The following is a 15,790-nucleotide window of genomic DNA, read 5'->3' on the forward strand; positions in this document are numbered from 1 at the left end:
ATTCCGAAAGAACACTGGATGCAGGACAGGCCAGTAACTCAATTAAATACTGTGCAAGCTCTGGCCAGTGATCGATCCTCAAGACCCAGTAACCCAGAGGATTTTCGGTGGGAAAGGTGTCCAAGTCAGATCTAGCCCCAAGGTATTCCTGCACCATGTAAAACAGACGCTGGCGATGGTTGCTGGAACCGATCATACCTTGGGGCTGCGGACTAAAAAATTGTCTGAACGCATCGGTCAGACGGCCACCTTCTCCACCGCTCCTTCTTTGACTGACCGAAGCCTCAGCAACACGTTGTCCAGGAACAGGAGTTTGTAACCTCCTAGTCTCTGGGAACGCGTTGCACAGACCTTTCTGCAAGGCCTCCCGAAGATGTTTCATCCTCTGCTCCCTCTGCGATGGCAAGATAAGGTCCGCAACCTTACCCTTGTAACGTGGATCAAGGAGGGTTGCCAGCCAGTATTGGTCCTTCTCCTTGATACCACGAATACGAGGATCCTTACGCAGGCTTTGCAGGATCAGGGAGGCCATGCAGCGTAGGTTTGCTGAGGCATTCGGTCCGGAGTCCTCTGGGTCACTAAGGACGACATGGTCTGCAGCCACCTCCTCCCAGCCACGTACAAGTCCATGTGTTTCTTGGGACTGATCCCTTAAAGACTGCTGCTGATGCTGAGTGCCAGGCTCCACCTCCATACTGACACAATTCCCTCCTCCTCCTCCTCCTCCTCGTCCTCTTCCTGTGTGATCGGCGGGCATGCAGGAACACTGTCTGGATAAAGGGGGCCTTGAGAGCTAAGGAAGTCCTCCTCTTCCTGCCTCTGTTCTGCCTCAAGTGCCCTGTCCATTATTCCACGCAGCGTGTGCTCCAACAGGTGGACAAGGGGGACAGTGTCACTGATGCATGCACTGTCACTGCTCACCATCCTTGTAGCCTCCTCAAATGGTGACAGGACAGTGCATGCATCCCTGATCATGGCCCACTGGCGTGGGGAAAAAAAACAAGCTCCCCTGACCTGGTGCCATAGTTGCACAGGTACTCATTGATGGCCCTCTGCTGTGTGTGCAGCCGCTTCAGCATGGCCAACGTTGAGTTCCATCTGGTGGGCATGTCACAGATTAGGCAGTTCTTGGGCAGGTTAAACTCCTTTTGGAGGTCAGCCAGCGAGCACTGGCATTATATGACCGGCGGAAATGCACACAGACTTTCATGGCCTGCCTCAGGACATCCTGTAAGCCCGGGTACCTGCCCAAGAACCGCTGCACCACCAATTAAAGGACGTGAGCCAAACAGGGCACATGGGTCATTTGTCACTGTCGGAGGGCAGAGAGGAGGTTGGTGCCATTGTCGCAAACCACCATTCCTGCCTTAAGTTGGTGTGGCGTCAACCACCTCTGAACCTGCCCCTTCAGAGCTGACAGAACCTCTGCCCCAGTGTGGCTCCTGTCCCCCAAGCACATCTTTTGGCCTGCATACTTGCATAGCCCCTTGAACGGCTACGGAGAACCGCTGGTTCCGAGGACAAAGCACAGGAAGAGGCCATGGAGGAAGAAGAAGAGGAGGGGGTGGAGGAGAGAGGTGTGTCACAATCATTAGTAGTGGCATTTTGGAGGTGTGGTGGTGGAACAACCTCCAACACTACTGCACCTTGTCCTGCATCCTTCCCAGCTGCCAGCAGAGTCACCCAATGCGCGGTGAAACTTAGGTAACATCCCTGTCCATGCCTGCTGGACCATGAGTCAGCGGTAATATGCACCTTACCGCTGACCGCCCTGTCCAGCGAGGCCAAGACATTGTCTTCCACATGCCGGTAGAGAGCCGGAATTGCCTGCCGTAAGAAAAAGTGGTGTTTGGGTACCTGCCACTGAGGAACTGCACATTCCACAAACTCACGGAAGGGAGCAGAGTCTACCAACTGAAAAGGCAGCAGTTGAAGTGCTAGCAATTTTTGCCAAGCTAGCATTAAACCGCTGGGCATGTGGATGGCTGGGAGCGAACTTCTTTCAGTGGTGCAGCAGCTGGGGCAGGGAAATTTGCCTGGTACAATCTGACGTCAGTGATGAGGAGCAAGGAGAGGTCCTCCTTGTTCTTTGGTGTGGGTCTTTTAGATACGCTTGCCAATGAACTGCATGGCAGGTTAACATATGTCTGGTCAAGCATGTGGTGCCCAAGCGGGTGATGTTTTGGCCACGCGAGATACGCTTGAGACATATGTTGCAAATAGCAGCGGTGCGATCTGATGCACTCGTCTCAAAAAAGGCCCACACCAAAGAACTTTTGGAATAACGTGCAGAGACTGCAGCGCCCTGCACCTGCGGAGCTTTGGGGTGTGATGCAGTCAGTGTGCTGCCCTTAGGCTGGCCCTGGAGGGCATCCTGCCTCGTTGGTGATGTGCCTCCTTCTCCTCCTCCTCTCTCCTATCAGGCACCCACATTGAGTCAGTGACCTCATTGTCCCCTCCCTCCTCATCACTGGAGTAAACCTGGCAGTATGCTGCAGCAGGGGGAGCATGACTGCCAGATTGCTGTCCTTCTTGGACACCCCCTCTGTCCGTGCTCACGTTACTGCCTTCATCTAGCTCAGTATCATCATCACAGCCTTCTAAATGCTGGGCATCCTCCTGGAGCATGTGCCCAACACTGTGGTCAAACAGTTCGAGGGACTCCTCAGGAGGACATTGTGGGACTAGGGAAGGAGTCACTGATGCCATTGAGCCGAGGGAAGAAGCCGCGTTGGCAGCTGCTTTGCCAGACAAAGTATCCTGAGCATGGGTGAGAGAGGATGAGGAGGATGAGGACGGCTTGGTCATCCACTAAACCAAGTTTTCCGCATGTTGCGGCTCAACACGGCCAGCTGCTGAAAAAAAGGCCAAGCGTGTCCCACGGCCACGTGCTGATGAGGATGCACCGTCTCCATGACCAGCACTGTTGCCTCTAGACACAGAGCCTGCTTGCCCTCTTTTTTTGGCTTGTGACTGTCTGCCTGTCCTTTTTGGCCTGCCAGACATACTAATGGCCTGTAGCTGCACTAAGCTGGGATATATATATATATATATATATATATATATATACTGATACTGCAGCTAGCAAAATCAACTGCCTGCCTGTAGTATGAGAACAACACCACCAACCTTCTACAGGTATCTTTAGCTGAACACTGTGCAGAGATCGCAAGAAACTAACTTGTAGCTTATTTAGCTGCCTGCGGTAGTGATAGGATCAGGAAAACGCCACCAACCTTCTACAGGTAGCTTTAGGTGAACACTGTGCAGAGCTTGCAAAAAACTAACTTGTAGCTTATTTAGCTGCCTGCGGTAGTGATAGGATCAGGAAAACACCACCAACCTTTTACATGTAGCTTTAGGTGAACACTGTGCAGAGCTCGCAAAAAACTAACTTGTAGCTTATTTAGCTGCCTGCGGTAGTGATAGGATCAGGAAAACACCACCAACTTTCGACGGGTAGCTTTAGGTGAACACTGTGCAGAGCTCGCAAAAAACTAACTTGTACCTTATTTAGCTGCTTGCAGTAGTGATAGGATCAGGAAAACACCACCAACCTTCTACAGGTAGCTTTAGGTGAACGCTGTGCAGAGCTTGCAAAAGACTAACTTGTAGCTTATTTAGCTGTCTGCGGTAGTGATAAGATCAGGAAAACACCACCAACCTTCGATAGGTAGCTTTAGGTGAACACTGTGCAGAGCTCGCAAAAAACTAACTTGTAGCTTATTTAGCTGCCTGCGGTAGTGATAGGATCAGGAAAACACCACCAACCTTCTACAGGTAGCTTAAGCTGAACACTGTGCAGAGCTCGCACTACACTAACTTGTAGTTTTAGGTGAACACTGTGAGGAGGACGCACTACACTAACTTGTAGTTTTAGCTGAACACTGTTCAGAGGACGCACTACACTAACTTTTAGCTTTAGCTGAACACTGTGAGGAGGACGCACTACACTAACGTGTAGTTTTAGCTGAACACTATGCAGAGCTCGCACTACACTAACTTGTAGTTTTAGCTGAACACTGTGAGGAGGACGCACTACACTAACTTGTAGTTTTAGCTGAACACTGTTCAGAGGATGCACTACACTAACTTGTAGCTTTACCTGAACACTGTGCAGAGGTTGCACTACACTAACTTGTAGTTTTAGCTGAACACTGTGAGGATGACGCACTACACTAACTTGTAGCTTTAGCTGAACACTGTGCAGAGGTCGCACTACACTAACTTGTAGCTTTAGCTGAACACTGTGAGGAGGATGCACTAACTTGTAGCTTTAGCTGAACACTGTTCAGAGGACGCACTACACTAACTTGTAGCTTTAGCTGAACACTGTGAGGAGGATGCAGTACACTAGGTTGAAGCTTTAGCTGAACACTTTGCAGAGGTCGCACTACACTAACTTGTAGCTTTAGTTGAACACTGTGCTGAGGTTGCACTACACTAACTTGTAGTTTTAGCTGAACACTGTTCAGAGGACACACTACACTGACTTGTAGCTTTAGCTGAACACTGTGCAGAGGTCGCACTACACTAACTTGTAGTTTTACCTGAACACTGTGAGGAGAATGCACTACACTAACTTGTAGCTTTAGCTGAACACTGTGCAGAGGTCGCACTACACAAACTTGTAGTTTTAGCTGAACACTGTGAGGAGGACACACTACACTAACTTGTAGCTTTAGCTGAACACTGTGAGGAGGACGCACTACCCTAAGTTGTAGCTTTAGCTGAACGCTGTGCAGAGGTCACACCAAACTAACTTGTAGCTTTAGCTGAACACAGTGAGGAGGACGCACTACACTAACTTGTAGCTTTAGCTGAACACTGTTTAGAGGACGCACTACACTAACTTGTAGCTTTAGCTGAATACTGTGAGGAGGACACACTACACTAACTTGTAGGTTTAGCTGTACACTGTTCAGAGGACGCACTACACTAACTTGTAGCTTTAGCTGAACACTGTTTAGAGGACGCACTACACTAACTTGTAGCTTTAACTGAATACTGTGAGGAGGACGCACTACACTAACTTGTAGCTTTAGCTGAACACTTTGCAAAGGTCGCATTACACTAACTTGTAGCTTTAGCTGAACACTGTGCAGAGGTCATAGTACACTAACTTGTAGTTTTAGCTGAACTCTGTTCAGAGGACGCACTACACTAACTTGTAGCTTTAGCTTAACACTGTGCAGAGGTCACACTACACTAACTTGTAGCTTTAGCTGAACACTGTGCAGAGGTTGCACTACACTAACTTGTAGTTTTAGCTGAACACTGTGAGGATGACGCACTACACTAACTTGTAGCTTTAGCTGAACACTGTGCAGAGGTCGCACTACACTAACTTGTAGCTTTAGCTGAACACTGTGAGGAGGACGCACTAACTTGTAGCTTTAGCTGAACACTGTTCAGAGGACGCACTACACTAACTTGTAGCTTTAGCTGAACACTGTGAGGAGGATGCAGTACACTAACTTGTAGCTTTAGCTGAACACTTTGCAGAGGTCGCACTACACTAACTTGTAGCTTTAGTTGAACACTGTGCTGAGGTCGCACTACACTAACTTGTAGTTTTAGCTGAACACTGTTCAGAGGACGCACTACACTGACTTGTAGCTTTAGCTGAACACTATGCAGAGGTCGCACTACACTAACTTGTAGTTTTAGCTGAACACTATGCAGAGGTCTCACTACACTAACTTGTAGTTTTAGCTGAACACTGTTCAGAGGACGCACTACACTGACTTGTAGCTTTAGCTGAACACTGTGCAGAGGTCGCACTACACTAACTTGTAGTTTTACCTGAACACTGTGAGGAGAATGCACTACACTAACTTATAGCTTTAGCTGAACACTGTGCAGAGGTCACACTACACAAACTTGTAGTTTTAGCTGAACACTGTGAGGAGGACACACTACACTAACTTGTAGCTTTAGCTGAACACTGTGAAGAGGACGCACTACCCTAAGTTGTAGCTTTAGCTGAACGCTGTGCAGAGGTCACACCAAACTAACTTGTAGCTTTAGCTGAACACAGTGAGGAGGACGCACTACACTAACTTGTAGCTTTAGCTGAACACTGTTTAGAGGACGCACTACACTAACTTGTAGCTTTAGCTGAATACTGTGAGGAGGACACACTACACTAACTTGTAGCTTTAGCTGAACACTTTGCAAAGGTCGCACTACACTAACTTGTAGGTTTAGCTGTACACTGTTCAGAGGACGCACTACACTAACTTGTAGCTTTAGCTGAACACTGTTTAGAGGATGCACTACACTAACTTGTAGCTTTAACTGAATACTGTGAGGAGGACGCACTACACTAACTTGTAGCTTTAGCTGAACACTTTGCAAAGGTCGCACTACACTAACTTGTAGGTTTAGCTGTACACTGTTCAGAGGACGCATTACACTAACTTGTAGCTTTAGCTGAACACTGTGCAGAGGTCATAGTACACTAACTTGTAGTTTTAGCTGAACTCTGTTCAGAGGACGCACTACACTAACTTGTAGCTTTAGCTTAACACTGTGCAGAGGTCGCACTACACTAACTTGTAGCTTTAGCTGAACACTGTGCAGAGGTTGCACTACACTAACTTGTAGTTTTAGCTGAACACTGTGAGGATGACGCACTACACTAACTTGTAGCTTTAGCTGAACATTGTGCAGAGGTCGCACTACACTAACTTGTAGCTTTAGCTGAACACTGTGAGGAGGACGCACTAACTTGTAGCTTTAGCTGAACACTGTTCAGAGGACGCACTACACTAACTTGTAGCTTTAGCTGAACACTGTGAGGAGGATGCAGTACACTAACTTGTAGCTTTAGCTGAACACTTTGCAGAGGTCGCACTACACTAACTTGTAGCTTTAGTTGAACACTGTGCTGAGGTCGCACTACACTAACTTGTAGTTTTAGCTGAACACTGTTCAGAGGACGCACTACACTGACTTGTAGCTTTAGCTGAACACTATGCAGAGGTCGCACTACACTAACTTGTAGTTTTAGCTGAACACTATGCAGAGGTCGCACTACACTAACTTGTAGTTTTAGCTGAACACTGTGAGGAGGACGCACTACACTAACATGTAGCTTTAGCTGAACACTGTGCAGAGGTCGCACTACACAAACTTGTAGTTTTAGCTGAACACTATGAGGAGGCCACACTACACTAACTTGTAACTTTAGCTGAACATTGTGAGGAGGACGCACTACCCTAAGTTGTAGCTTTAGCTGAACGCTGTGCAGAGGTCACACTAAACTAACTTGTAGCTTTAGCTGAACACTGTGAGGAGGACACACTACACTAACTTGTAGCTTTAGCTGAACACTGTTTAGAGGATGCACTACACTAACTTGTAGCTTTAGCTGAATACTGTGAGGAGGACGCACTACACTAACTTGTAGCTTTAGCTGAACACTTTGCAAAGGTCGCACTACACTAACTTGTAGTTTTAGCTGTACACTGTTCAGAGGACGCACTACACTAACTTGTAGCTTTAGCTGAATACTGTGAGGAGGACGCACTGCACTAACTGAACACTGTGCAGAGGTCACACTAAACTAATTTGTAGCTTTAGTTGAGCACTGTGAGGAGGACGCACTACCCTAACTTGTAGATTTAGCTGAACACTGTGCATAGGTCACACTAAACTAACTTGAAGCTTTAGCTGAACACTGTGAGGAGGACACACTACCCTAACTTGTAGCTTTAGCCGAACACTGTGCAGAGGTCACACTAAACTAACTTGTAGCTGTAGCTGAACACTGTGAGGAGGAAGCACTACACTAACTTGTAGCTTTAGCTGAACATTGTTCAGAGGACGCACTACACTAACTTCTAGCTTTAGCTGAACACTGAGAGGAGGACGCACTACACTAACTTGTAGCTTTAGCTGAACACTGTGCAGAGGTCGCACTACACTAACTTGTGGTTTTAGCTGAACACTGTGAGGAGGACGCACTACACTAACTTGTAGCTTTAGCTAAACACTGTGCAGAGGTCGCACTACACTAACTTGTAGTTTTAGATGAACACTGTTCAGAGGACGCACCACACCAACTTGTAGTTTTAGCTGAACACTGTGAGGAGGATGCACTACACCAACTTGTAGCTTTAGCTGAACACTGTGAGGAGGACGCACTACCCTAACTTGTAGCTTTAGCTGAACACTGTGCAGAGGTCACACTAAACTAACTTGTAGCTTTAGCTGAATACTGTGCAGAGGTCACACTAAACTAACTTGTAGCTTTAGCTGAACACTGTGAGGAGTATGCACTACACTAACTTGTAGCTTTAGCTGAACGCTGTTCAGAGGACACACTAAACTAACTTCTAGCTTTAGCTGAACACTGTGAGGAGGACGCAGTACACTAACTTGTAGCTTTAGCTGAACACTGTGAGGAGGACGCACTACTCTAACTTGTAGCTTTAGCTGAACACTGTGCAGAGGTCGCACTACACTAACTTGTAGTTTTAGCTGAACACTGTGAGGAGGATGCACTACACCAACTTGTAGCTTTAGCTGAACACTGTGAGGAGGACGCACTACCCTAACTTGTAGCTTTAGCTGAACCCTGTGCAGAGGTCACACTAAACTAACTTGTAGCTTTAGCTGAGCACTGTGAGGAGGACACACTACCCAAACTTGTAGCTTTAGCTGAACACTGTGAGGAGGACGCACTACCCTAACTTGTAGCTTTAGCTGAACACTGTGCAGAGGTCACACTAAACTAACTTGTAGCTTTAGCTGAGCACTGTGAGGAGGACACACTACCCTAACTTGTAGCTTTAGCTGAACACTGTGCAGAGGTCACATTAAACTAACTTGTAGCTTTAGCTGAACACTGTGAGGAGGACACACTGCCCTAACTTGTAGCTTTAGCTGAACACTGTGCAGAGGTCACACTAAACTAACTTCTAGCTTTAGCTGAACACTGTGAGGAGGACACACTACACTAACTTGTAGCTTTAGCTGAACATTGTTCAGAGGACGCACTACACTAACTTGTAGTTTTCGCTGAACATTGTGAAGAGGACGCACTACACTAGCTTGTAGCTTTAGCTGAACACTGTGCAGAGGTCACACTAAACTAACTTGTAGCTTTAGCTGAGCACTGTGAGGAGGACACACTACCCTAACTTGTAGCTTTAGCTGAACACTCTGCAGAGGTCACCCTAAACTAACTTGTAGCTTTAGCTGAACACTGTGAGGAGGACACACTACCCTAACTTGTAGATTTAGCTGAACACTGTGCAGAGGTCACACTAAACCAACTTGTAGCTTTAGCTGAACACTGTGAGGAGGACGCACTACACTAACTTGTAGCTTTAGCTGAACATTGTTCAGAGGGCGCACTACACTAACTTCTAGCTTTAGCTGAACACTGAGAGGAGGACGCACTACACTAACTTGTAGCTTTAGCTGAACACTGTGCAGAGGTCGCACTACACTAACTTGTAGTTTTCGCTGAACAGTGTGAGGAGGACGCACTAACTAACTTGTAGCTTTAGCTGAACACTGTGCAGAGGTCGCAGTACACTAACTTGTAGTTTTAGCTGAACACTGTGAGGAGGACGCACTACACTAACTTGTAGCTTTAGCTGAACACTGTGCAGAGGTCAAACTACACTAACTTGTAGTTTTAGCTGAACACTGGGAGGAGGACGCACTACACTAACTTGCAGCTTTAGCTGAATACTGTGCAGAGGTTGCACTACACTAACTCATAGTTTTAGCTGAACACTGTGAGGAGGACGCACTACACTAACGTGTAGCTTTAGCTGAACACTGTGCAGAGGTCGCACTACACTAACTTGTAGCTTTAGCTGAACACTGTGAGGAGGACACACTACACTAACTTGTAGCTTTAGCTGAACACTGTGCAGAGGTCGCACTACACTAACTTGTAGTTTTAGCTGAACACTGTGAGGAGGACGCACAACACTAACTTGTAGCTTTAGCTGAACACTGTGCAGAGGTCGCACTACACTAACTTGTAGTTTTAGCTGAACACTGTGAGGAGGATGCACTACACCAACTTGTAGCTTTAGCTGAACACTGTGAGGAGGACGCACTGCCCTAACTTGTAGCTTTAGCTGAACACTGTGCAGAGGTCACCCTAAACTAACTTGTAGCTTTAACTGAACACTGTGAGGAGGACGCACTACTCTAACTGTAAATAGTCTAGCTGCCTGACTGTGGTACTGATAGGATCAAAAGAACACCAGCAATTTTCTTCAGGTAGCTGTAAATACTGTAACAAAACAAGCCTGCCTGTCAGTAGGAAGATAACAGGAACGGATCTAGCTAAACTGAATACAGCGTATATATATATATATATATATATATACAACACCTGGGATGCATTTATATACACAATACACTGTAAGTGCAGCTAACTCACTGACTTTCCTGCCTAATCTAGCTAACTCAAATGAAATGACACTGTCTCTCTGTCTATCTAAGCACGCTGGAACAGACTACACAGGGCTGCCGTGCAGACAGCCTTATATACTGTGGGGCCTGTTCTAAACCCCCTGAGCCATAATTGGCCAAAGCCACCCTGGCTTTGGCCAATTACAACTCTCTCTACTGATGGCGCTGTGATTGGCCAAGCATGCAGGTCATAGTGCATGCTTGGCCAATCATCAGCCAGCAATGCACTGCGATGCCGCAGTGAATTATGGGCCGTGACGTACCACAGGAACTTGGCGCAAACGGCCCATAACGTTCTCAATTCGGCAAATGATCGAACAGCCGATGTTCGAGTCGAACATGGGTTTGACTCGAACGCGAAGCTCATCCCTAAGCAGGAAATACAAATGGCAGGCATTCCTGAAAGCGTATAATTTGCTGCAATCTCCCATAAATCTCTCTGGAGCAGGGACTCGTGGTTCTGGGGGTGGCACCACTACTGTGGGTGTAGAAGCTGAAACCGATGATGCATGTGCTGCGGCTGTCCGTTGTGGTGAGGTGCTTGGAGAGAGAGACTCCACTCATTGTTTGAGTCGCTGGTAGCCATCTTGCAGGCCCTGGATTGCTTGAGTGAGGTTTGCAATCTGTTGACACAAAGCATCCATAGCTGAGGTCCCCCTTTCTGACTCCATGTAGCTGGATTGTACTGTCACGTACCTTACAGCGGAGTCCAAAATGACGAGGGTGGCCTCTTGCACGGTCCCAGTCCTAGCACCCCTGGAGGTTGAGACAGGGCTGCTAGGGTGGCGGAAGGGTGCAGGTACCTGGTGGTAGGATCAGGAACACCAGAGTCTTCGTGGAGAAGGTGGGATGCTGATCACTGGATTGGTTCAGGAAAAGTCCAGCAGGAATACTTGCAGGGTCAAGGACAGGCAAGAGTTGGCAACGTGCTGGCAGTGAAGTACACAATCGGCAGGCAGGTTCGAAGTCAGGGACTGGCCGAGGTTTGCAACAAGCTAGCAGGAAAGTACAGGATCAGGAGACAGAGCCGTAGTCAGAAGTTCAAGCCGAGTTCGTTACAGGAAGCAGAGGCAGGCAGAGATGCAGGGATAATCCGAGAGAGTAGTTGAGGAAGGAGGAGGGTCAGAATCAAGGTCAATCAAACAAGCCAACAGCAAGGATACAGGAACGAGCTGAGACAATCCAGCACTGACACTAGTATGCTGATCATTTAAATACGGCGTCTCTTCCACCATGATTCGTTGGTGTGCGAATGTGCCCGCGCTGACGTGCACTCATTCGTATAGGTGCATTAACGTGCTTGCCTAGTCCGGGGTTCACTCATTCTTGCCGTACGTCTGGCTGGCGCATGGGAACGAGCATTTGTGACGGTTCTCTGACACAGACTCTGATTCGCTTCAGGCGCCAAAATGACTATTGCTCGGGCCTGGAAATCTGACAGTTTTCTTTTGTTTAACTAAACAAAAAATTTCATGGATAATGTCACAGGAAAAGATCTCCATCACCATCCTCGACATGGTTGATAAATTCAAACTCATCTGGGAACCCTGGGCTACACACATTGGGGTCTTCCTGTGAACCTGGAATGAAAGCTACAGGTCCCTTTCCTCTCCAAGGCAAGATCCAAACTCCCCTTACCAATAGCCTTCCTTGCAACTCCTCCTCTCCAACCCCCTTTCTTCATCTCAGTACCCCCCCCCCCCATTTCCCTCTTCCTCTCTTTTCTCTTTTCTCAAAGTCAACCTTCGCCGGCACCCGGTGCAGGCATGAACCCCCACAGGCATTTGATTTGTTGTTCCTCGGACAGGGTTCTTTCTGTTTTTTACCCCAAAATGGACCACTTGACTCAGGATGAGATCGATTTTTCTCCCCTACCTGGGTTAAAAGTTTAGCTTGTTAGTCAAATGTTATCATAGTTGGCCCAGAACTCTGTATTGCAAGTGCCTGAACTACTGACCACAGCTCTGCTAATGTTATTGAAACATTGAATCTCATTTACTCCCTGGGTAGCCAGACCTGGCTACCTCCTGCACAGCTTGATCCCCGATGGGTTGCAGGAGGTGAAGGGGACGGAAACCCTTAGATAATCCATTAAGAGTGAAAGGCAATACTACCTACTATTAATTATTGTTTTCTGTATACAAATTTATTCTGGACGCTGTTGTTGGTCCATCTCTGTACTGGTACATATTTCCAATAAAAAACATTTTCCAAAATTAACAGGGCAGGGAAGGACTTACATAGAAAAATTTGAAGTAAAAAAATAATAAATGAAAATGATTAAAAATGCTAATTAGTAAATCGTGAAAAAAAAACAATAATAGTGTAGCGTGGGAAAAATGGCTGGGTCTGGGCCAGCATTTGGCTATAAGTACTATTAAAGTTCAGGGTTCTGCCCTTTCTATCTTATTAAAAAGACCATTTGCCTCCCACTCCTTTTAATAAGACCTAATTTGTGTCACAGATTAGCAGTAAAGCAGATATGCTACTTGTGGTTCTTTTACCATGTGGTATCTCCTTTCTATAATATGCTTTCTATCAGGACTGGGAGGTATAGGTGTCATTGAAAATCACCTGTCCTATCTATTTGCAGATTACTGTTGTGGGACAACAAGTCCTAGGATACCCATGCATTATGTTCCTATTAGCACTGCATGCCCTACATTGATTGGACCACATCAGACTGTGGAGGATGAGGTGCTGTTAAAAAAAAAAAAAAGGATTGTGGGAGGTGTAGTTTCAATATATCTAGGTGGCACTGCTCTACAGCTGGGAGGAAACTACAGTTCCCAAGGGAGCCATGCGGCCTAAGACCCCTTTCACACAGTGGCATTTTCAGGCATTTTAGCACTATAAATAGCCTCTGAAAAGAGCCTGAAAGCTGCCTCCCATTCATTGCAATGCGTGCTTGCGGAAAGCTAGAAAAAGTCCAGCAAGCAGCAATCTTTGGGGCGGTTTGGGAGCACTCCCAAAACACCCCTGTCCATTGAAATAAATGGGCAGCGCTTCCAAAGTACCTTAAAAGCGATTTGAATGCACCGCAAAATGGATATTTTTTTCTTTTTTTTAAGGTCATGTTATTACGTGACCATAAAAAAAACGCCTCGCTAGCGGCCGAAAACTGCCATGAGGTCCCCCCAAAATCCATACCAGACCCTTATCCAAGCATGCAGCCCAGCCGCATGCCCTCAACATGGGGGGATGGGTGCTTTTGGGCAGGGGGGCTCTGTGCCCCCCACCTCAAAGCACCTTGACCCCATGTTGATGGGGACAAGGGCCTCTTCCCAACAACCCTTGCCCGGTGGTTGTCGGGGTCTGCAGGCGGGGGGGCTTATCAGAATCTGGAAGCCCCCTTTAACAAGAGGGCCCCTAGATCCCACCCACCCTATGTGAATGAGTAGGGAGTACATTGTACCCCTACCCATTCACCCAAAAAAGTACTGTAGTGTAAAAAAACACAGTAGAAAGTTTTTGACAAGTCTTTTATTAAAAATATCTTCTTCCCCGCTTCTTCCTCCATCTTCTCCCACATCTTCATCCTCTGGGCTTCTCCTGCTTCTTCTTCTGCTCCTATTCTTTCTTCTTTTTTCTTTGTCTGGTGTTCTTCTTCCTCTGCCACCACCGAACGTCCTCCGTTGCTGCATCCTGCTGATCAGTCCGCGCCGATGTCAAGCATTTCTTAGATAACAATGGTGGTGTGGCCATCGGATTACATCATCCGGAGGCCCCTCCCCCTGTGACATCACGGACCATCATACCTGGGGTGGTGAGGTCATAAGGGGGCGGGGCCTCAGAGTGACGTAATCCGAACTGTCTACTGTATTTTTTCACACTGCACTACTTTTCATTGGTGAATTGATAGGGGTACAATGTACCCCATACTCATTCACATGGGAGGTGAAATATGGGGGGCAGAATCTGGGGGCCCCCTTCCAGATTCTGATAAGCCCCCCACCCGCAGACCCCAACAACCACCGCTCAAGGGTTGTCGAGAAGAGGCCCTTGCCCCCATCAACATGGGGACAATGCGCTTTGGGGTGGGGGGGCACAGAGCCCCCCCTGCCCCAAAGCACCCATTCCCCCATGTTAAGGACATGTGGCCTGGTATGGTTCAGGAGGGGGGGCGCTTGCTCGTCCCCTCCCTTTCCTGACCTGCCAGGCGGCATCTTTGGATAAAGGTCTGGTATGGATTTTGGGGGGACCCCACACAATTTCTTTAAATTATGCCATGGGGGTCCCCTCCGAATCCATACTAGACCCAAGGGCCTGGTATTGACCTGGGGGGGGCCACGTTGTTTTTGTTCACAATTTTTTTTTTTAGCAGGCAATTATTTTTTTACATTCAGTGGGAAGCCCGCTGACAGCTGATGACTCAGAGGTTATTAAGGACGTGGCGGCAGGCTTCCCAGCCCCCCTCCGTAGCAACCAGCTATATAGAGTGTAAAAAAAAAATGCAAATTGTGCCAAAATTACGTCAAAATCGCAGTAAAAACATGGTACTTGCGTTTTGGATGCGGGTCCATTGAAGTCTATTAGGCTCCATTCACACTAGCGCGTTTTTTGATGCATTTTGCATTTTGCAGAAATGCATGGGAATTTTTTAACATGGGTTCCTATGGAACATGTTCACATCAATGCCTTTTTGTACCTCTGCATTTTTGGAAAGGGTCAGGGACTTTTTTTCATGCAAAAATCAGCGTTTTGCATGTAATACAATTCAATGGACCAGCATCAAAAATGCATGTGCACCATTTTTGCAGCATTTTTACAGCGTTTTTGCAGTGTTTTTGGCGTTTTTTTTTTTTTTTTGTAATTTTTTTTTAAACTGTAAAAAAAAAAAAAAAAAAACGCAAAACGCGGCAAAAATGCTGCAAAAACGCTGTAAAAATGCTACAAAAACGCTGCTCAAAAACGTGGCAAGCATGACAAAAAACCCTCCAAAAACGCTCAAAAGCAACATGCATAGGTGTGAATGGAGCCTTATGCCGCGTACACACGAGCGGACTTTCTATCCTACTTGGTCCGGCACACTTTCCGACGGACTTTGTCCGCCAGGTGCGCCGGACTTTAAAACGAACGGACTTGCCCACACACGCCGGGATTTTCCGGCGGGCTAAGTCCGCCCGTCTTTCCGACGGACTTTCGCCGGAGTTCCGGCGGACTTTCAGAATGAACGGACTTGCCCACACACGGACAAGTCCGTTCATTTTGAACGTGACTCAGGTGCGACGGGACTAGAAAAGGATGTCAATCTTGCCGCTTTTATCGGCGAGATTGACACCTTGCGAGCCCCGTCGCGGGGCATACCAGGCCCTTAGGTCTGGTATGGATTATAAAGGGGAAC

Source organism: Aquarana catesbeiana, linkage group LG03, assembly GCF_042186555.1.
Source record: "Aquarana catesbeiana isolate 2022-GZ linkage group LG03, ASM4218655v1, whole genome shotgun sequence".
Classification (NCBI taxonomy): domain Eukaryota; kingdom Metazoa; phylum Chordata; class Amphibia; order Anura; family Ranidae; genus Aquarana; species Aquarana catesbeiana.